The sequence below is a fragment of the Rhinolophus sinicus genome, linkage group LG09 (assembly GCF_036562045.2).
Source record: "Rhinolophus sinicus isolate RSC01 linkage group LG09, ASM3656204v1, whole genome shotgun sequence".
Classification (NCBI taxonomy): domain Eukaryota; kingdom Metazoa; phylum Chordata; class Mammalia; order Chiroptera; family Rhinolophidae; genus Rhinolophus; species Rhinolophus sinicus.
This window is the reverse complement of record NC_133758.1, coordinates 104602717-104625882: the sequence shown is the minus strand read 5'-3', so window position 1 is coordinate 104625882 and position 23166 is coordinate 104602717. Positions and strand designations below refer to the sequence as shown.

General features: G+C 40.9%; 1 protein-coding gene across 2 annotated transcripts in view; it reads right to left on the bottom strand.

Annotated features, from left to right (window-relative positions):
* Positions 1-23166, bottom strand: part of CHN2 (chimerin 2) — a 267473-nt gene that overhangs the window by 231823 nt on the left and 12484 nt on the right. The gene's annotated exons all lie outside the window — the stretch shown is intronic.

The following is a 23166-nucleotide window of genomic DNA, read 5'->3' as shown; positions in this document are numbered from 1 at the left end:
AGAATGAAAGCAGAGGTCAAAGGGATGTGGGGCCACGAGTCCAGGAATGTGTGCAATTTCTCGAAGCTGAAAAAGGCAAGAAAGAAGCTTTTCCCCTGAGGTCTTCAGAAGAAATGCAGTTCTGTCGACCTAGTCTAGAATTATGATTATTGAGAACTATAAGACAGTACACTGGTGTTAAAGCCATTAGATTGGTGATCATTTGTTACAGCAGCAACAGGAAATGAATACACGTCTCTTATCTCACTCCCACCTCCATCCCTTCTGCAAATCCTGGTGTTCTAGTAACTGACTAACGTAGGAGACAGTGCAGTGGTTTGTGAAATCATGACTCATTTAGTAACCGCCCTTAATCATCTGCAAAAGAGCTACCTGGCCAACAGCCACAGCTAACTCCAAGCAGAGGCCTGCGAGAGATGCCAGGCACACTAGTGCCACCCATGTATTCACTGCCTCACAGATCTGGGCTTCAAACCAGGTCTGAGCAGGTCACACGGACCACCTGCGGCCATCGACACCCTCTCTGTCACTTATACACTCTTCACAGGGCTTTCTACAGAAGACTCCTGATCCACTGGAAGAGAAACCCAAGAGGAGAGAAGGCATTACTCACCAGCCCCATGTTGCTCTTGTGCTTTCTGATCTGTTCACAGAAATCCTATGCTTCCTCTCAGGCTCTTGCTGTACTTCTAATGCCCTCTCCTCCTCCAGGGAAAGCTGATTTTCAAGACAGGATCTGATAAACTCATTCACTATAAAGCGCACAGTGGCTGCGAGGTTTCAGCCTACCTCCAACGGGTATTTGCTGTGTAACAATGATCGGAAGAAGACTGTAAGTTCGTGGAGAACAGGGTCTATATCCAGCTTCTCTATCACGGGCATCTCTCATCCTTAGTGTCATGCCTGGAATTTAGCTGGCCTTGGATCAAGACGTACTGAATGAATAAATGAAATACCAGCAGACCTACACTATCTCCTATAAATGTTAGCACTTCCTATGATGCGGAGACAAATCTGTATTCAGGAGTGCCCTGAAACAACCAACACCTTGGAAATAGGCATAGTAAGAGTAACCATCACTCTAACGTTACCTTAGCTTCCAAACCACTTTTTTACTTACTCCAGAAAGTAAACTTACTCTAAGTTTTCTTACTCTAGTGATGTACATCTTCTCTAAAAATGGAGAATATGAGTAGAGAAGGGCCATGGGACTTGGGACATAACATTGCCATAGTAGACTGAGAAACAGAGAACAAAGTTCTAAACTTTCAATATGACTAAAAAGGAAGCCCAAACCTCTGCGTTTCTTTAGAGCTTTGAGGAGCACGCACAGAGCCTTCAGCTCCCCCTAAGAATATCAAGGCACCAGACCACTCTGACTGTGCAATATTGAATGCTCCTGGGCTCATTGTTAAAACCTTGTTATTGGCTCATCTTAACAAATCCCGTGCAAACCCAGGGTTGTAACCTGGGCTCAGTGGACGGCTTCAGTGTGGTTTGTGGGCCCTATTAAATTTATGCAAAACTAGGTTTATGTATATATGAGCTATTTTAAAGGAGTCTAAGGAAGATTTAGAATCCACTGTTTTAGGAAAGGGTTGCATCTGTTGTTAGGTCTTGTTAACATACACTTTCTTACATTGGAATCTTTCTTTGGTGTCATTGGCTCAAATAATTAACCTGTATTCAGTCAGTTACTCACTGTATTAGTTTCCTATTGCTGCTCTAACAAATTACCAACAGTTGGTTGCTTAAAATAATGAAGTTCAGACGCCTGAAATGGATCTCACTGGCCTAAAATCAAGGTGGCAGTAGGGCAGTGTTCCTTCTGGTGGCTCTAAGGAAAAGAGAATGCATTTCCTTGCTTTTTCCAGCTTCTACAGGCTGCCAGCAACCTTAATTCCATCTGCAACCCTAAGACCCCCTTGCTGTGTAATGTAACATAGTCACAGGTTCCAGAGACTAGGATGTGAACATCTTGGATTGGGAGTGGGTAGTGGTGGGGGGCTTAGTCTGCCTACCACATTCCTTAACACATTCCTTGAGCACCCACTTCTATTATGAGGTTTTGTAAGGGATTTTGAAGATAAACTGTTTTTCACATCCTCCTTACTCTTCAGGAGACCACAATAAAGATGGTGAGAGCAGCTCCCATTGTTCAGCGTTTACTATCTGCCAGGCTCCTTTCTAAACACAATGACTTAACTCATTTCGTCTGGCAACCACCCCAGGAGTTAGGCAATATCATTACCACCTATTAGAGAAAAGGAAACTGAGGTACAAAGAGACAATGTTTCTTGTCCAGGTCACACAACTAATTTGGTGGCATCATGGGGTTAAAACACAGTCACCCCGCCTCTGGAACCCAAGCTCTGAACCTCCATGATTAGTTTGTTCTTTAATGTAACATTGAGGAAAAATTAGAGAAAAAAAAGGGCAGTAACTGGGTAATCGAAAACAATATAAATTGTAGAAATAGTGAAGAGCTTCAAGCAAAATACATAATGGAAATTAAGATAAACAAGTCATAACAAGAAATGTCGCAAAGACCGGACCACGTTATAGATAAGGGCAATTCAATGAAAATCATCCATGAATAGTCATTGTCACCACTGTTCCTTTAAAATAAATGTCTGTCATAAAAATAACTGAAGTTTTCATAGGGTGTATAAATAACAGTTTAGAAAGAAGCCTGCAAAATTTAATAGCATCCTGCGTTCCACAGACATTCGACAACTCTAAAATATGTGAGTTCACAACAAGGGGATACACGGTCAGCTCAGATGGAAAGGGATGACCTCAGCCAAACCCCAGCACTATGAAAAAAGATGTGCCTCTGTTCTCAGATGGAAATAAACAGCAGCTCGCCATGCTGTGTGCAGGTCTGAAGCTAGCAGAATAAAATTAAGTCTGCAGAATTTAAGGGTGACTGCTTCTTAGACATGGAAATTGTATCTGTTGAATATAATTCTACAGGAAAAAGAAAAAGAAGAGCTGGAGTATATTGTTTCTCAAAGGGAGAAAGCAGCTGTGTGGTCGGAGAATGATTCAGGGAGGCTCCCTAGCTGTGTGCATAAAACGATGAGAAGAAATCTGACAAGATGAGAATAAGAGGTGGCCACTAAACTAGTGAAAAGGTTAGGGAAATACAAAGGAATTTTTTTTAAAGTAGTTTTTAACGGCAGACTGGAAGAAAGGGTAAGAAAAGAGGCATTCCTATTTTAAAGTCCCATCTCACTTGAATTCTGACTATAAAAATGACAGCAAGGTCCTCGATCTGTTCTCTCTTAGGATGCCCTCATAAAATGGCCTAGGTTTACAAATCTGTTTACCAACCAAAGATGCGTCTTCTCACTGGTATTTCTCAACCACAACCCGGGGCCTCAGTAGTCAGAGTTCACCCTTTCTGCTCCTTATACAATCACCAGGCCTTAGGATTCAGAAGCAGAGACACTAGAGGGAAAAGTTGCTGATGTTTGTGTAAGGAAAAGTGGTTCACGCTTCAAATGACTGACTAATATTATTAGTAATAAAAATACTTAACCTGCAATAACCTGAAGATACACGAGAAACTCAATTAGTAAGATGATCTGTGCATCTAGGATTCATGATTTTGTGTCATGACAAAAGGTGAACAAGCAACATACAACCGAAAAAGAAAACACGGTTAAATCTAACTAAAAATGTAGAATGTTCAAGAAGCAGCCTACATCTCCCTTAACCACTGCAACCAATAATCTAAAGTGCTAATGATAGTATCAGACCTATAATTTGGTCTCAAAAGAAACATCCAAAAATGCTAAAATAAGTAAGTTGCACCCCCAAAAGTGCAGTAGCAATTGTTCAATACCGTGTTTCCCCGAAAACAAGACCTAGCCAGACCATCAACTCTAATGTGTCTTGTGGAGCAGAAATTAATATAAGACCCCTCTTATTTTACTATAACACCAGGTATAATATAATAAAATAGAATACCCAGTCTTATTTTATTATAATACACGACTGGGTATAATATAATATAATATAATATAATATAATTTAATTTAATTTAATTTAATTTAATATATTACCGGGTCTTATAATTAATTTTTGCTCCAAAAGATGCATTAGAGCTGATGGTCCAGCTAGGTCTTATTTTCGGGGAAACAGGGTAGTTCCACAGCAGTGCCCTGTGCTATCGTTGTGCTTTGCTGAGAATGATGTTATTTCTATGGGGCTATCTCTTCATTTCTGTTGCTTAACCTTTTCATTAATGACTCTGAGAGAAGAAGTTCATGTTAACACCAAACGACGATGAGAAAGGACAGCAGAGAATATCTTCAAAGGCAGACTCCAAAACCGAAGCAATGTGGGCAGAGCAGACTAAATCCAGTGTATCACAAGAGGAAAACAAATGGCACAGAAAGACGAAGCCGTGGAACACCTTCCTCCTCCCAAGACACACACCTTTTCTCCTACTGGTGAGAGACTTTTGTTCATTGAACCACTCTCCTCCAGTTCTTCTGCTAACATGGAATAACCTTGTCTGCTGTGGCCACAGAACAATGACATCATTTAAATAGTGGACTGAGGACCCACTTCTCAGCGGCCCCATGCACAACCAACTTTGAGCTGACGTTGAGTCAGCGGATATACAGTGAAGGCCAGAATGTTGCCCCTCCCCCCCAGCAAGTACAGTATTATGCCAGACATATGCAATACAGCCTGTTGGAACCGTTACCTGTCCTCAAGCCAGGCTCGCTACAAAGCAACTGACAGGGTGGTGTATTATAAGAGGTTTATCAATTCCTGGCTGTGTAACCACAGGCCAGACATTTAACTGCTTCTCAGCCACAAAATGGGCATCACAAGATGTCACCAGCTGGCCTCACATGATGCTTTGAAAGGCAAACTGATTTTACACCTGCATGTACTTTGGAATAGGTAAATATTATCAGTACGGTGTCCAGGTCTCAATATAATAAAGACATGTCATTACACGGAACGGAGAAGACTTCATAGATAAGTCATAAAAAATGTCAAGATGTGGGAATGTTAAAAGGAGGGGAAAAAACAAAAACAAAAATTGAGCCATTTGATAGTCTTTAAATCTAGGAAAAGCTGTCACTGAGCACCTAAAATAAAAACAGCTGAACTAAAGCTAAAAGAAGAGGATTGGGTTTACATTGTATCATAAAGGATTTAGGTCAGTTATCTTTACAAAGAATTTTTGATTAATAAGAGCTGGAATACAGTGAGACAATACAATCATCATCCTTAGAAATCTTGACTAACTGAGCAAATACTTTTCTGAGGCAACAAAAATCATTCCAGGAAATAAACAAATGAATTTAGACTGCCTTCCAAAAGTAAAGTCAGTAAATATTCTCTGCAAAGAGCCAAATAATAAATATTGTAGGCTTTGCTGGCTTTACAATCACTGTCACAAATACTCACTCTACTGGTATACTCCTAGGTGACAGCAGCCACAGACAATACAGAAGTGAATGGGTGTGGCTGGGTTCCAATAAAACTGTATTTACAACAGGTGGCAGGCTGGATTTGGCCAGAAAGCTGTCGTTTTCCAAACTCTCTTCTAAATGTTCCTCCCAGTCCTAGCATGCTCATCTATAAAACCCAGCTGTAGCAAACAGTGACAATCAAACCAAATGAAAAATACCATCATACTCACTGTAGTATGTCACTGGAGTGGCTGCCATCCTTTCTACCTAGATCTTGAGAATATCATTAATTGATCATTGTAATCAGATCATTACGATAACACATCATCGGTGTGTATTTTTTTTTCCTTTTTAGCAAAACATAAAAATGTTTACATATGTTTATGGCTGTGATATCCAGACTCTGTAATCCAAGTGTATAATATTACAATCTGGTGCGCTAGGAAGCATATGCTCTGCTTTTTCATCCTTTCTGTCAAACGGAAATCATTTTCAAAAAGGTAAAGACGTGTGTGGGAAGATACTCCCTTTGTCCTTTTCCTATCTCTAACCTCTTTCACCTCAACCTTCTTCCTCACCCTACCTTACTCTTGCAAAGAAGACTGAACTAGCACTCCCAGCCCAGGAAGTAGGTCAGGAGAGGGCAGGAGCTGGTCAGACAGGCTAGGGGTCTGGAGAGCTTTCAGGGTTAAAACTGGGTATGGATACCAGCCTTGAGTCCATGGGCCAGGAAGGAAAGCACGCCACGCTGCTTGGAAATCAGGCCAAACTGGAGCAGAGTGGGAGCAAAGGCAGGAGAGGGCGGGAACCGATAGTTCAGGAAAGAAGAACGGGATCCATTGCCAGAGGCTCATCTGTCTGGCATCCTGCCCTGAGGTATGTGGGTGGATTGGCCTCCTGGAAGCCTGGGTCACAGGAGACAAACAACCCCCCTTTTCTACTGTGCCTGTAGCCAAATCATCTTGGACTTTGAGCACGTCACATTCTCTACCTCGGTGTATTTATTTCCTCATATTGCCCAATGGGAAGGCTGTTGTTGGTTGTTGTTGTTTTTTTAATCTAACAATGAATCAAATATTGTTGGCCTAGTCATTCTGAAGGTGTCACACATGCACACACATATGTGTGTGTATATATATATATATGTGTGTGTGTGTGTGTATTATCTTATATATTTACATATGTATTTTTAAGGTAGCTTCCCTGAGAATTAGAAGCAATGATTTGTAGGTACTCTGATTTTAAGCAACTTGATACCATGGTTAGCACTTAAAAAATATATAGGGCTGAGAATGTATTTGTTATGCCACCTGAGGTCTCAAATTCAACAAGAAGCTTATTGGGTGCCAGTATCTACAGGTGAAAAAAGCTTTTGCAGCTTTGATATATTCACGGGAACACCCAGGATAAAACAAAGGAGTGAAATTCTTTTGAACTTGGACTATAGATACAAGGCTTATATAACTTAGAGTTATTTCTGTTGCAAGTTACATCACAGAAGCCCCAATTCCAACTGGTTTAAGCTACAGATAAAAAAGCAGTGGGAGCTAAAAGGCCAGGGGTAGAACATCAGCCACTACTGGACTCGGGTTCAGACACTGTGAATCGAGACCCAGCTGTCCATCTCTCAGCTCTGAGCCCAGCGGGGTGCAGGCTCGCTCAAGTCCCAGGAAGATGATTGCAAGATGACTACAGTTTAAAACCCAGCAAGCAAAAGCCAGAGCAAACAGCTGATGGTACCAACAGGGTCATGTGCCCTTTTTGGCCCGATTCCCGAAGCTCTTCTCAGTGAATCTGGAGTCATAAGCTGCTCCCAGAAGCTCTGGATCCATGTGGACTGAGTTAGGACCAAGTGGGCACCCATAAGAAAGCTGGGACATTTGCCACAAGAATGGGGAATCATGCTAGACAGTAGGCAACCTTCATCAAGGAACTCAATGACTCCTGTCTCCATGGAACAAAGAACAACTTAATGGAGTGCAGGTGGCTCACAGCAGAAAGGACTCCAAGGCAGGAAGGTATGACAATGGAAAGGCTGATGCTTTGATGTGGGCTACCGCGCTCACCCAGCCAGGCACAGAGACATCGCGAGAAGCATCCTGCTGCCAGAGGGATGCGGATACAGTAGGGGCCAGTCCTACGGAAGCAAGACCCACTGACTCTGCCAAAACAGGTATAGCCTGTGGTAATCCTAAACTGGACACTGAAGTTGTGTGGCCTTAGAATATTCTAGCAAAAAAGGCGACATGGTATCACATCTCTAATGACACGAGACCAAGGAACTCCTATTACTCCTTTCATAAGCACACAATGATCGGAACTGCCTATATGTACACACGACAGCTTGCTTCTGGAAACATGAGTGCCTTCTCCGTATTTCACAGCTTCACGCCGCCTTTTACAGTCCCCATTTCATAGACAGGATAAGTAAAGTCCAGTGTAAGACATTCATTGTAGGGGGAATCAAGGAAAAACCAGGTCATCAAACTCTCTTTGCTATCCTTACAATAGAATGATCTTCTTTACGTTAATTATTTGGGGGCATACACTGAGACAATTAGACGCAACATGAAGATCCTGAGGATAATTCCAGAGAAAACCTGAAACGTCACACCGGAGGTACATTGGTATGAATCTGATTCTGACTTGTATCGATTGATTTTCCTTTTTTTATTTGAATGGTATAAACTGGGTGGTTGTTGAACTCTCTAGCTTGCTGTGCCTAAGAGCCTATCACATTTTAGCCAAGATCTTAAAATACCCTGACCCTAACTGATGCTCAGGACCTCTGTACAATTAATAAACAGGATAAGCTCTGGGATGTTTCCAAGGAGAAACTAAGACTGTAACTGTCTTCACGTCAGGAAATACTGTCAATGTTTCTGTTTTAAAAGTCACAGTAAATGTGCTGCTTTTCTAGCCGACTATACACATCAGTGACTTGTGTTTGCATTTCATGTCATCATGCTCTGTGGGCTGGTCTATCTCAGACTTACCTCGCTTACATCATGGAAGGTTCCAAAAAGTCTAAACATTTCAGGACTTCAGTTCATTTCCCCCCACTTATAATAATAAATTTCTGAAAGATCATTTTAAAATGTTAAATTTCCCTTCATTGTTCATAGCTTTTGTAACGCAACAGGCAATCAATTGAGAAAAGACAGCTCATTGTTCTGTGTTTTCTTCCCCCACAGAGAATTTATGTCTCAAAAGATATTTTTAAAAAAGGAAGGTTACTTAATATGTCTCCTTGGCCGACACTGAAACTGCTATAAATTCGAAATTCATTCTTATCCAGTGTCCTTAATTATAAGATAAGTAATCTTTCTGTGTTAGTCTAATTCCGTCCTATTTATCTTCTCAAGTGGAATGACACATAGCAAATACCATTTGGGGAGTTTTACTAATAAAGGCCTAATCCCAAGGCTTGTAGGACATGTCGCAGAATAATGTTTTAACTACAGTATAGCTCAGTGACTATAACACCCACTCAATAATTAGAACTGTCCCCATGTGAGGTAAGTCGCGTTTCCCAGTGTGATTAGTGGCGAGTCCTTAAAATGGGTCTCAAACAGCTCACAGCTTCAACGTCCCTATTTAGAGCTGTAGCAAGGATTACCAGCTTTGCTGTACTTCTGAAATAGATTTTCTGTATCATGGAAAGTCAAGATAGGAAACCAAGCGAGATGCTAAACTGTGGCACTAATGTCCTATAGAATCGAACTCAGTTTTACAAAGAAAATCTTTGGACATTTTGCTCTAAACATATACATACATATCTCCATGGAGATGGACAGTCAGGAGGCATATATGTACACACACACACAGAGTTTTTCATATGTTGGCATTGGTTGACTGATCTAAGAACTTAATCACAACATATAATATTGTCTTTCTTACATTTCATATGTATGCAAAGGCTAACAACTATTATATTTTACAATAAACTTTGTGTATTTGATAGCTAACATACCTTTCTGGGTTAATTTGTCATGTGCAGATATAATAGGACAATAGTATAATTAGGCGATATCCCCCCCCTTGATTTAGACAAATTATGGATTAATTTAAATAATTTGTGAAGCACGTGATGATAATCAGGAAAGAAGATCCCATTCTTATTCCGTCTGCTATCAATCATACTACAAGGAGTTTGCAAAGGGCTCGGTTTCAGAGTTTCAGAGCTCTGGCTTTGGCAATTTCCAGCAACTAAAAGCAATCTTGCTGTGATTGAAAACTGAGGCGTCAACGCAGGCAGGCTGCAAATTGCCAACAGAGGGAATAGGCATTTTCAATTACACCCAAAGCCCAAGTAAATTCTCCCAAATGGAAATCTGCCTTTATCCTTATTTGCTATCTCCAGGAGATGATATGTGTTTTATTCATTATGAGTCATCCTCTCCCGGCCTTTCTGCTCAGGGCAAAGGAGAAAGAGCAAACGCACTTGTAGCCTTTACTATACTCAGCTCTGCTTCTGATATAAGACGTGTAGCAAGTAAGACTGCCATGTGAAAAACATGACTTACCAGATGAGAAAGCATCCCTTACCTGGGACGAGCACTTCAGCAACTCTAAGATTATGTTAAATATAGAAATGAAAATCCATGGAAAATCCTTTAACTTTAAACCTCTGCATGGATTAGCTGGCATTTCAGTTGCTTCTCATGATAATCCTTTTGGCAAACAGAGAAGACACAATGTTCTCTAGTTTCTGCAGCTACTTGAAACTGAGACAAAGACATTAAGTGACTAGGATCACAAGGTTACCAATGACCAAAAAAAAATGGCTTCCGACTTCCTCTCCTGTGAACCTTCCTTAAACAATGCAGGGTTTTAGAAATAAACCCAGGTGGTGCCTTCAACAAACAGAAAATATATTTGCATTGTGAGGTGTCTTCTCACCATAATTTACTTATGTTACTTAGTTATGTATGTGCATTAGTTAAAACTTAGTCGTATCTGATCATGATCTAAAAGTCTGTCTTTTTCTATTATATTTACTGTGTTCACATATAGTGTCACTTAATCAGGAATCACTTCATAGTTTTTCATAATTGGGATATTTCTGGGGGGATTAAGTTAATGATTAAGAAGGGCTTCTAAATTGGGACAGGTCTTCTATTTTCTTTAACGTATCGATAATTATTTTGAGGCCCATTTCTAGTAACTCCAATATCTGGATCATCTCTCGGTCTGTTTTTATGCTTTATCTCTTGATTACTGGTCACATTTTCTGCTTCTTCATGGATGAAATAATTTTAATTCCATGATGTGTACTGTAGATATTATGTAAAATCTACTTTGTGACATTTTTCTCCACAGAGGGTTGAGTTTTGTTTAATTGTTAAATTACCTGTGGACCCTCTTGATCCACATGGGTGATATGCTTCCTCTATGGGACCCCACCCCAGCTTTCTAAAGCCTCACATATGTGCTCAAAGTGTTCATCCACGTCTGGCCCACAACTCCTTTATTCCCCCGGTATCGCATGGCTTCTGAAATCTCCAGCCTTCCCTCTGCTAAGCCTTCCTGCCTCTCACCCTGCTCATGCACAATTTAAGGGTTGTCCAAAGATCCTAAAGGGATTTTTATGCAAATAGTTAGGGCTTCTTCTCTACAACTCTTTCCTTGCTGACCCTTTAATCTGTGATGCCCTCAATCTCTGTTTCCTCTTCCTACAGGGACTGAAGTTTTCTGTTTGGGTTCTATTTTCCTGCACCTTGGTTTGAAAAATGCTCTCAGGGAGAAAGCCATGTGGGCACGTGGGGTCTCCCAGAGAACTCCTCCACCTCTCGCTCAATTATTGTATGTCTGTCTTGGTTGTTAGCCAAAGCATCAAAGAGTTGCTTATGTATTACCCAACTTTTATAGATCCTCATAAGAGGAGGCAAAGTTCAATACCAGTTACACCATCGTGCCCAGGACTACAAAAGTGGAAATTCATTCTTTAATATTTAACACGTTGTGTACGGATCACGAGAATCTTCACGAGGGATTTAAACCCCGCCGTACGCAACGTGTTAAGTATAGGTAATGTCACACTATAGATACAACTCTATAACTTTCTATTTTCTACTTAAGTGCTCTAGTATAAGCATTTCCCAAGTCATCATAAACTCTTCCCAAACTTCATTTCATGTAGCAAAATTCCATTGTATGGATATATTTTTTCCCTCACTTAACCATGGTCTGAATCACCTGTTTTCGATCCTCGTTCATTTACTTAAGGGCTTTTAATAAATGCTTATTAAACTTTAAAGTACATAAAAATCATTTAGGGATCTTATTAAAACTCAGATTCTGATTCAGTAAGTATGGGGTGGGCTGAAATTCTGGAATTTTAACAAGCTTCCAGGTGGTGCAGGCATCAGAGACCATCCTTTGATTGTTCAAGGCTCTAGGTGACTCATCATTTGGGACGTTGGAGAAGCACTGAGTATTTCATTACCTTGACTGCACATGAGTGTCATGCGGGCTTACATCTAGGAGATTCTAATTCTTTAGGTCTGGAATGTGGCCCAAGACACTGTTTCTCAAAAACCATCCCTGACGATTAGGATTAAGAACCACTGACTCAGTCTCTGACAGAACCTGATCTCATCAAAAGCAATCTAAACATCCTGTCTGCATCAAAAACTAACTTGAAAAATTGTATCTTAATAGGACATAACCTTTTAACAGTTATTGTGCGATTTCCACCACTCTTCATGCCTACCTTCATGAAGCATGACTCCCGCTCTCTAGCACTGATTGCTTACAGCACAACCTTAAGAAGGAAAAGGAGCCAACTCCAGAGTTGAGAACAGAAGACACTGCGACCCTGGCAGAGGTGAAGGTCAGGGGTGAGTGGGAGGGACCCCCACTATCCCAACTAAGACTAAAACCACCCGAGGCCCTTTATAACTTTGTAATTAGTTTCAATTTATTGTTTCCCTTGAATTGTCTTTTCTTTTTAATGTAAGATCAAGAGGGTTGAAACTACAGACTAAGCCTATTTTATTAATATCTGAACTCCACCAGTCACTTCCACGTTTTAAACAAAAGTTAAATGTCTTCTAATTGCAATGCTAGCTAATCAGCATCCTACACCATCCAGGATATCCTGATTAAACTGCTTTACTGCCAGTGCCTTCGACTCCGGGAAAAGACACACACCTTCTTGCACACATGCATTAATTCACATTCAGGTTAAGTTACTGCATTCCAGCCTGCTGCCAAGGGATAAAGCTGAGATAGCAAATTATCAGAAATGTATCTTTTATTCAGGGATCATCAGAAGTATGCATACAATCTAAAGGAAATCATTCTTACTTTCTCCAAGCAACTAAAGGAAATACCAGAATTAAAAACTACACACCCAAAGGACCTTAAGGACTTAAAGATATCCTTTAACCTACAGCCCCCCTAAATGTTTACGTTCAAATGAAAAGCATTGTTAGAACTCTTTTCATCTTGAAGATTAATTTTCTATTTTAATTAAAACTATCTGATACATCACCCTTTGCAAGACAATTTTCAGCTAATAAAAGTGCCAAATGTTTTTATTTTCCCAATGCCCCACCTAGTCCATAAAAGTTACCACTGGTCCAGACTTAAGGTTTCTTTTCCATTCAGTCTAAGAGACGGATACAGAGCATTTGAGAAGCTTCCAGAAGGAGGGCTACTGATACTAAGGAACGTCCCGCACACACAGTTAGGGAAAACATGCTGATCTTACATAATTACTGTGTTGAAGAAAAGGCAATGGGAGAGTAATAGGTCAGATAACTACTGTGGTTTGCTCTTTGCAAGACACAGCCTGAAATAATATAAAAATAATGATACTCACAAACCAGATTTTCCCAACTGCTTATTTAGTTTTCTAGGTCAGTATAGCTGGTCAAATCCCTCTGATAGTTAAGTGTTCCAGCTGACCACAAATGGTGAGTTCACTAAACATTATTTCTGTGAAGTGCTCTGTATGTTTAGAAGTTCAAGGAACTATGATGTTTATTCCTGGTTCTCTGAAGGCTTTTCCCCCCTAACAAGTATTGTTAGTAGGCTGGGAAGGAAAGGCAGGCACATCAAAAGCCATGCTACAGTAAAAGGTTAATATCATCTTTATTACCATGTAATTAAAACTTCAGGTTCATACAAATAAGTTCCAAACGGCTTAAATCTGAATCCACTCTAATTCAAATTTAGCATTTGCACGTTAAAATAAGTATAATTTTCATAAGTATAGCCAGCTCCATGAGAACATGCTGATTTCCTCTTGTTTCAATTTATCCTGTCCTCAATAATGATTTGCACCAGAAAAAAATGCAATGGTATTATTTTTTTTATAGAGGAAAAACTTGCTGCATCAGTTGGTCCTTGTGATTTTCAGGCTACACTGGTGATCTCAGAAATTTAAAGCATCCACTATCTTAAACAGACTTGAACGAACTCACTAAGACATTGATTGTTAGGGAGAGGAAAGCCCCAAGTGTGCCCTGATCACAAGGCAAGGCAGGGCCCCAAATCTCAGCCACAGGATGAACTAAAAGGTGACAAAGAAAGCACTCTAATTTGACAACAGATCTTCCTTAAGCATTCCCATAGAGACACAAAAGACAGTTTTAGGAAACATGGTCAGTGGGTTTCAAAACGGGCAATTTGTGCCATTAAGAAGAGCCAACGCTAGCCAGAGTTTTTGGCAGGCTTCCAGCCTTGTCAATTATCTCAATCCTAGTGCAGTCTTCAATCCTGGTGGGATTTCCACCTACCCGAGTGTCCTCTACCAATGTCCCCAATCCTAATTGTCTGCCTTTCTTTCAGATATACTGCAGTCTGCGTGTCTCTGGAAATTAATCACTATTTGAGAGATTAATTGGAATTTTCAGACTATTAATTGTGATTTCCTCTTCCTCTTGCTTTTTTAATTTTGAGGGAAATCTGTAAGGACTCTTGCAGCAATGAAAACGTCTATTTCAAAAAACGATGTTCTAACCTCCCCCAAAATAACTGCTTTTCTGACATTTTGACTCTCTGGCTTGTCAGTCATTACACCTGGAGAATTACTTAGGCTTAGTTACAAACTCTACCTGGGGATTAAAAATAATTGGTTTACATAATAAGATTAATTATATATAGCCATTAATATATTAAATGATACCATTTCCATTCTCTAAAAGAACTCTTTCATATTCAGAATCAATCACTTAAGGAAGATGAGTAAATAATTTAAAACTAAAAGAAAAGATAATATTAAGAGCTAAAAACCTGTCCCATAGGTTAGGGTGCTCTGAAAGTGTTCTTTCTCCTGGGAACTGAATCTGCCTTATGACACAAAAACATACACATATGCCCCACAGAAACACAGCTATACAGTGACACACAGACATACATATACGCACACAGCAACTCACAGACACACTCATATATGCAGACATTCACACACACACACATACACACAGACACACACATTTGAAGACATTATTTGCTACCTGAGCAAATCCTTGCCCTGGAATGACAGAGTAACAAGTATTTTTAATTCCTGTTTAACAACTACCATGTTTCCCTGAAAATACAACCTAGCTGGACAATCAGCTCTAATATGCGTTTTGGATCAAAAATTAATATAAGACCCAGTATTCTATTCTATTCTACTCTACTCTACTCTACTCTATATTATATTATATTATATTAGACCCTATCTTATATTATAGTAAAATAACACTGGGACTTACATTAATTTTTGCTCCAAAAGACACATTAGAGCTGATCGTCTGGCTAGGTCTTATTTTCAGGGAAACACAATAGTAAATGTCTCCTGGTACAGCAGAAACATAAAATTGTAACTCAGATAAAAGAAAAAACTGGAAAACAGACTCATGTGCTGGTTTGAAAAATGCTTTCCTGGTTGTCAGGAGGTACAACTACAGGCCTGCCTCCAGGCTAAACCTCCAAGATCCCTTGATCGGGACATCTGGAAGGCCTCCAAGGGTAGCAATTTAAGGGACGAGTTCTAAACTACAGATATTTATAACTAATAATGACTCTACAAGTTCTACAGAGTTTCACAAAGTCCCCATTCACTATCAAACTTTGGACTGTAAACTCCTTTGTGGCGAGGTTCATGTCTCCTTTCACACAATCATTCATCCAAAAATTGTTTTTAAGAAGCTATGATGTGCAGGCCGTCTGCTAGCAGCTGGTGAGCTGAAGGTCGCTGCCTTGGTGGAATGACAATCAACTAAGGACAGACTCTGAACAAAAGTTACAGGAGGTTGCTTCCTATCTTTTTATAGCCCCAGAACCACGCATGGGTGCTGGTGCCAAGTATGCACTTAATGTTTATGAAAAAGAGAAGGGGGAAAGGAAAGATAAGACAAGGATGAGCAGAGGAAGGTTCAGAGGATTGGCACCTCCCTTATCAATTTTTCAAATAAAATATTGGGGAAATCCAGTAAATAAGGAATACTCAATACTGGATTACTATACACCATACACAGTGGTACTTTGGTTTTTGAACGTAATCAGTTCCGGAAGACCGTTTGAGTTCTGAAACGTTTGAAAACAGCCAACAGCTAGGCCTCAGGGTCTTGCACATGGCGGGAGCCATGTGACATGTTTGACTTCCAAGGCGTGTTCGAGAACCGAAGCATTTACTTCCAGGTTTACGGCATTCGTAAACCAAAATGTGCATCAAAGGAGACGTTCGAAAACCAAGGTACTACTGTACTCAAACATAAAACCATTTACTTACCTCCATTTGAAATTATGACTATTAAACGTATTCAGAAATGGCAGTGTTTTCAGTAATGCAGCCCACATCAAATTAGTGTCTGGTCAATGAACTGGTGGAGATAAGAGCAGATACCACAGGAAGACAACACCACACCCTGCTGACTGAGTACAATAACCTCAATACCAGGGACCAAAACTGCTCTGTAAGAAGAGAGATAAACTTGAAGCCTCCTGTCTAAGAGTCAACACTGATCCAGGAAGCTTCCCTTCCTCGTAGGGATGAGGCTTCCTAGAAGAGGCAGGTTTTACTGGGGTTGCGACATATGGGCCAAGGAGTGAGTGATGGACCACAGGGCCAAGGAGAGGTTACTCCAATTATGCATTTAGGAAAGGAAGTAAAACATTAAAAAAAAAAAAAGTGTGAGGGCTGCTGTGTGCCAGAAGCCGTGTTAAATCACTGGGCGGCATAAAGAAAATGAGACCCTGGACCTTCTCTGGAGGCGCTCACCATTGATGAGTCAAGAGCCACAGAAAAGGAGGCCATATTTAAGTAGAAGTGAAAGTACAAACGAAATTGAGATGACTCATTTTTGACAGTAAGAAAGAATTTCTTCAATGGGGGCTCTAGCAGCCTCCAGAAATACTCTCTTCAGAAGCAGCAAGAAAGCATGACCACAGTTTCATTTCATTAAAGTCACTTGTATTTCTCTGTTTCTAACGAACAGAGACACTGCTGGTCAGACTAAAATGGGGGAATTATTGCTTGTGTGTGGTACGTGTGAGGTCATGGTAATGATATGTAGTAAGTGGCATTTCTTTTTTAAAAAAAGAGTCTATCTTTTAAACTATCAATCAAAATATTTATAGATGAAATGATTCCAGGCCTGGGATTTTTCTTCAAGATAATCCAAAGGAGGAGGGTGAAGCTTAGATGACACTGGGCCATGAGTTGATCATTATTGAAGTTGGTTGATAGATTGTTCGTTATACTTCACGTCATTCTTTTTGAACCCTCTAGGAACAACCTTTCTCACTAGTGTAAAAGCCAAAGTCCTTATAATAGCCTACAAGCCCCACCATGATCTGCCCACCCCCTTTCTCTTCAGCCCTATTTATCTCCCTCATGCCAGTTCCATTGACCTTATTTATATCACTGGAACACGCCAGACACACTCCTACATCTGGGCATTTGTAATTGCTGTTCTCTCTGGCTGGAATGCTCTTCCTCCAGATATCTCTATGTGGTTCCCTCACCATCAAATGTCATCCAGACCCCTCACCACAGTATTTCCTATCTCCCTTCCTCCTTTATTGTTCTCCATAGAACTTATCCCTTTCTAATACATTATATAAATTATATATAATTATATATAATAATGATGCATATATTATATATATATAATATATAACATATATATATATATATATGTTACACACTTTTTGTTTATTATCTCTCTGTATTCAGAAACTCCATGAGGATGAGAATTTTGTCTGTTTTGCGCAGTGCAATAATATCTCTAACACTCAGAACATGGTAAATACTCAATAAATGTACATCGGATGCTGTGTGTGTGCATGTGTGTGTGTGTGTGCACGTGCACGCATGCACGCACACAGGGTGGTGATATAAAGTACATTTCTTAGTGAGTCACAATCCAAAAAGCTTGTATAATAGTACCCTGGAGCACACTTTGGAACATCTCTGGGCTTCCTTAGAGAGACGACTGAAAAGTGAGCGCAGCACAGCCACCCAACAGTTCTTCCTGTCTTCCAAACCAGGCGCCTGGAACAAATGGCGCCAATGGTCATTGCTGTGTGAAGTATGTGTGTGGGGAGGGTGGGTTGCTCCCAAGGGGACACCACCGAGTCACCACGAATTGGCCAGAGAAAATAGGCAGAGTCAGAAAATCAGAAAATTTTCAAGTCCCTCAGAGATGATCTGGTCTGACCTAATCATTCTACAGGTAAGCATCAGAAAGCTCCAAAATGATAATGTACTTTGCCCCGGGCCATACAAAAAGTTCATTCTGAGATGGAACTAACACAGACTTGGGTCATATGACTCTTTTTTAATGATCTTTAAGTAAAAAAATCCTGCCACAAAAGTGAAAAACAGGAGCCTGCTCTCCATAAAGCATCTGCCTGTTCTCTTTTCTTTAGAAATAACCTGAGATTTTTTTCCAATTAGATGCCGAGCATCCATTCCACTCAAGCCTTGAAAATCTGCAGGGCTCTCTGTTTTAAAAACAAAGAGCTGCTAATGATCACTATTTCTCATAAATGAACGCTTTAAACACCCCTTGCCATAGCAACCAGGAGTGGTTGACTCATATACTGGTGTTACCCAAATTTCTAACAAAACAATTCTGACACCCGGTCCACGGATGTTAACGTCAGTCAACAATCAAAACCTTCAACCCTCACCGTCCTACTTTTCATTAGCGTTAAAGACTCTATCCATTTTGGAATGAATGGTTCTCTCTACATTTTTCCATAACCACAAAAGAAAGTGCCTCAAACTATAAGGTGCTAACAAGTGAAAACAAAGCATCAGTAAAAGCTGTCAGTCACCTTAATTTGGAAGAGAAGCAGAAACATTTTTGTCATTCATTTTGTGAATATTATTACAGAGTGAACTGAGGCACTAATGGTTTGGCTGTCAACTAGATTAATAAGTCCTTCGGCTGGGGAAGGCCAGGTTTCTTAGAACTCACAGTATTTCTGTGGTGGCCTCAGAGGTTCCAAGGGCTGAGGACATTCATGACATAACTGTGGCAGACATTCTTGGTTTCTCCTTCCTCCTTCACAGAACCCTGCTCTGTTCAGGTGTCCTGACTCCTTCAGAGAGGCTGACCCCATCCACATTGTAGGAAGGAGTCATAACTAGACTAAGGGCATCACAGGAATACTAGTCTCCTTGCCAGTGATTGGCTCACATCTGAGCATGTGACAAAACTGTGGCCAATGAGGCCAGGGGAAATCTCCTAGGGGGAAGGGCACCTCTGAGAAAGGGTTTTCTCACTTTCCTCCCAGCCAGGAGAAAGAGAGTACACCTTTGCTCTTTGGAAAGGTGATGCCAGGGATTGCTGTTGTCACTGTGACACCAAAAGAAGAGCAAGGCTGAGAACAAAGCCCTTCCACCAAGAAGGCAGAGCGAATGGCAGAGAAGCAGACAGAGTCAGATGCAACAGGGTATGATGTCCCTAGCTCCCACTACTTCTCAGGGTTTTCTTTATTTGTAGCAGCATCCTAAACCCATATAATAATTGCACCCTGGAATGTTCTGGTCAGGAAGTAAGAAGGTGTGAATGTGTTATGCATGTTGGTGTTGGCATGAGGAAAGCTGCATGAATAGCAGGTGCTACGGGCAGTGCATCTTTGGTGAGGGGAAGTACGGCCTGTGACAGTAGAAAGTAGAAGGACCAAGGTATAAAATCCACACCTGGAGTCAGATGTCAGGGCAGCTGCAGAGGCCAGGACAAGGCACAATACCTTGCCTGTGTGTGTTGTCCTAGGTGACCCAGAGCAGCCAGATTTCCCCTGAGGGAGGAAACCGAACAACAAATCCACTGTAGCCCACACCCACTCCTCTGGGTACCAGGAAAATACTCTGAATGGGACCTTATGGGAGGAACTAAGGAAGACGTTTCAGTACTTGCTGCTTTGCCGTCATACGTTATTGTCCCATGGGGGAAAGAAGGAAGACAGGCCATGAACAGCTTGAAGGGGAGCCAGCCATCCTATAAACTCACACAGGCTACTGAAGATTGAAGCCTGCCCATGAAAGTGCCCACCTCGGGACTCTGTTCCCCAAAGACACCAGTCTTTGTCCCCATAAGTTCCCCACCAGAGTCAGGTCTGCCTCTGACCTACAGGAAGTATATCTTGCTCTAAGAGACTCCAAACCTGGGGGGAGAGGATGACTTCTACAACAGCCTGGCACTCAAAACCGGCAGGTATTTTTTTAAATGCTTATTGATTGGATTCATTACCACTATCTGTGGTTCTAGAAAATTTCATTTTTAATTTTCACATGTTAGATCTGATCCAATGCATTTTTCTTGACTTTTCAGGGTACACATAAACACTATGAGAACATCCAAGACAGCTGTACCTGGGTAATATTTTAGTCCTTCTAACAAAGTATTTACAGTAAAATACTGTGATCTGACGTGATCAAAGGATGTTGGCTCTTTGATTAGAAACAACAAAAGAGGCAGCAGATGACACCCTTGGAAACGGCTGCACATGCATTCATCTAGCGGGGCATTCGGAGGTAGCAACAAAAGCATCACTGTGCTAATAATACTCAGCCACACCAGACACACAGCGCGAAATCTGGTTTCTGGATGACTGACGTTCCACCGAGAGGGCGTAAGAGTTGTGCCCAGGGCTTGAAAAGCTGCATAAAAATCTGATGAACTAGTCATGAGAAATGCATTGATTGCTTTGTCCAGCATCGGCAGAGGAGACCTGCTGCTCTCCTTCACTCCTCAGCCGAAGGGAGAACGCGGTGGCCTTTACGGGGTCCTGGGGAAGGAGGAGCCAACCCTGTGAGCCTGCCACAGAAACACAGCTCTGTGCAACCACCTGAGGAGGTCGGGGCTGGCTGCAGAAAAAGACAGATGTGGACCTAAAAATGGGAAGAGGAGGGGCACCCCCATGTGTCGATCAAGATATCAGTGACGATGGAGTGAATGTTTCCTATCTGACGATAAGCATCCTGTCCAGGAAGGACATGATCTATGGGGGTTTTTCCTGTCTGCTCACTGTATGGCCTCTTCCCGTTCTCATTCCTACTGTACCACTTTTTTTTCTTTTCCTCTTAAAATCACAGCTTTATTGAGCTATAATCCACAAACCCTACAATGCACCTGTTTAAAAGTGTACAATTCAATGACTTTTCACAGTATATTCACAGCTACTCGTAGGTGTAACCATTACCACAATCAACTTTAGAACAATTCATGACCCCAAAAGAAACCCACATCCATGAGCATTCACTCTGGTTTCCCTCCAGCCCTCCCAGCCCTAGGAAACAACTCATCTACTTTCTGTCTCTATGATTTGCCTCTTCTGGACATCTCGTGTCATAGATGAGATGTAACACAGTGGAATCACACAATATGTGGTCTTTTGTAATTGACATCTGGCGCTCAGCATAATGTTTTCAAGACTCATCCCTCCCATAGCATGTGTACTATATCACTTCTAAAACGTTTCTCTGTAGCTCTCCCTATTGAACTATAATTTTACCGCTTATGTTCCTCGAGTGTGCACTATTCACTCCTGAAAAGTGCTGTGAACTACCAATCAAATTTAAGAAATCCTGATTCAGAAAAGTCCAAGTGATTTTGTCAGGAGTCTCCTACTGCAGTGAAGTGCAAGTAATCCATATTATAAGGTTTTAAAAAACGAATTTTCTAAAACTCACTAGAGGCATGTGGCTAATGTGAACAAGTGATGGGGTCCTTATAAAACTGATTTACATACAAGAGATAAAGGCGGGGCTACAGAATTCCTAGGACAGAGCACATATTCATTCACCCAATAACTATGAAGGCCTAGTACCTGCCAGACACGATTCTAGGCACTGAGGATTGGCAGTGAACAAAACAGACAAAAATATTTGCTCCTGTGGGGCATGTATTTTAGTGATATATCATAAAATTATTTAAAGAAAGAACAAACACCAAGGGAATAATAAGCAGAAAAGTCAAAGCAGTGGTTGCTTTGGGAGGAAGTAATGAGAGAAGATGGGGGAGGGAGGGAGAAAGGAGAAGGGTACCCAGGATGATGCAAAGGTAGGTAATATTCCTAGGTTGCGTGGTGGCTTTTGTGAGGAGAGTTATGGTGCTGTGCTTTGTAACTTGCATGTCTGTTACAGATATTCATTTGCATGTATTGAATATTACGTCAAACATAATTTTAAAAAGAGCCACTCCTCTGAGTTGAAAAGTAGAAAGAGCAGTGTCCCTTTGAATGAGAGAGATTTGTCCAGGCTCATTTAAAATATTTGTGGGAATATGGGATCCACAGTAGAGCCTTACAAGGAGCAGAGAAATTCTAAACTGGTGGGATTACACTTCAAGGTTCTGAAATGCTGTAGAAGGAGAGCAAGGTCGCATATTTAGGGGAGATTTTTCCAGTTATCTTAGAAGATCATGAGCTCTGAGTGATTACTGATCCCTCAGGAAAGGAACCTATGGAGCATCTGCATTAGCATGAGACCTTCATAAGACCAGAGATTTTTATGTTTTGTTCACAAATTTTCAAGTTTCCAGTTTCTTTCACAGACATTATCCCATTTGATTCTTACAACAAGTATTATCAGCTCATTGTACGGATGAAAAAAATGGAAATTCAGAGAGGCCCACGTTAACACAGCCAGTTGGTATTGGTGTTTGGGCCAGGTCCCCAACTTTCCAGCACTTGTCACACAACGCCACCCTTGAAGTCCAGGGTCCCAATGAACCCATATTTATTTACAAAACCCCAGAACGAATGTTAGAAGTTTCAGAGAATTACATTTAAAGTGATACAAAGAAATACCAGTCTACTCTAGCGGTAGAAAATTGATGGAACTTACCACCATGAGAAAGAACACAAGCCGCAACACAAGCTAGGAACTGAGAAACAGGTTGTCATGAATTCCTCAATGACAGATTTACACTCAGCGATTCATGAAAAATAATATGTCTGCAGGGCACCTCCTCCCTGAGAGGCTGCTGTGCATTTTTACAAAATACCCCTCAGTGCCATTACTGGAGTTAGAATAGAGAATCAAATAAATACCACAGCAATTATTAATATTATGTTCTTATGACAAGTTGCACTATTTAACTCCAAATGCTGTCTTCCACGTTGAAATGCCTAGGATTTGCTGTGGTTATGTTCCTAATCTTACTCTGATACTGTCTCAAGAGTTTACAAAGCCCCCGTCAAGTGCTTTGTCCTCAGAGGAAGAAGGCACATTTGCAGGTGGGGAGTTAGTTTGTGGGTTAGTTTGGCTGCT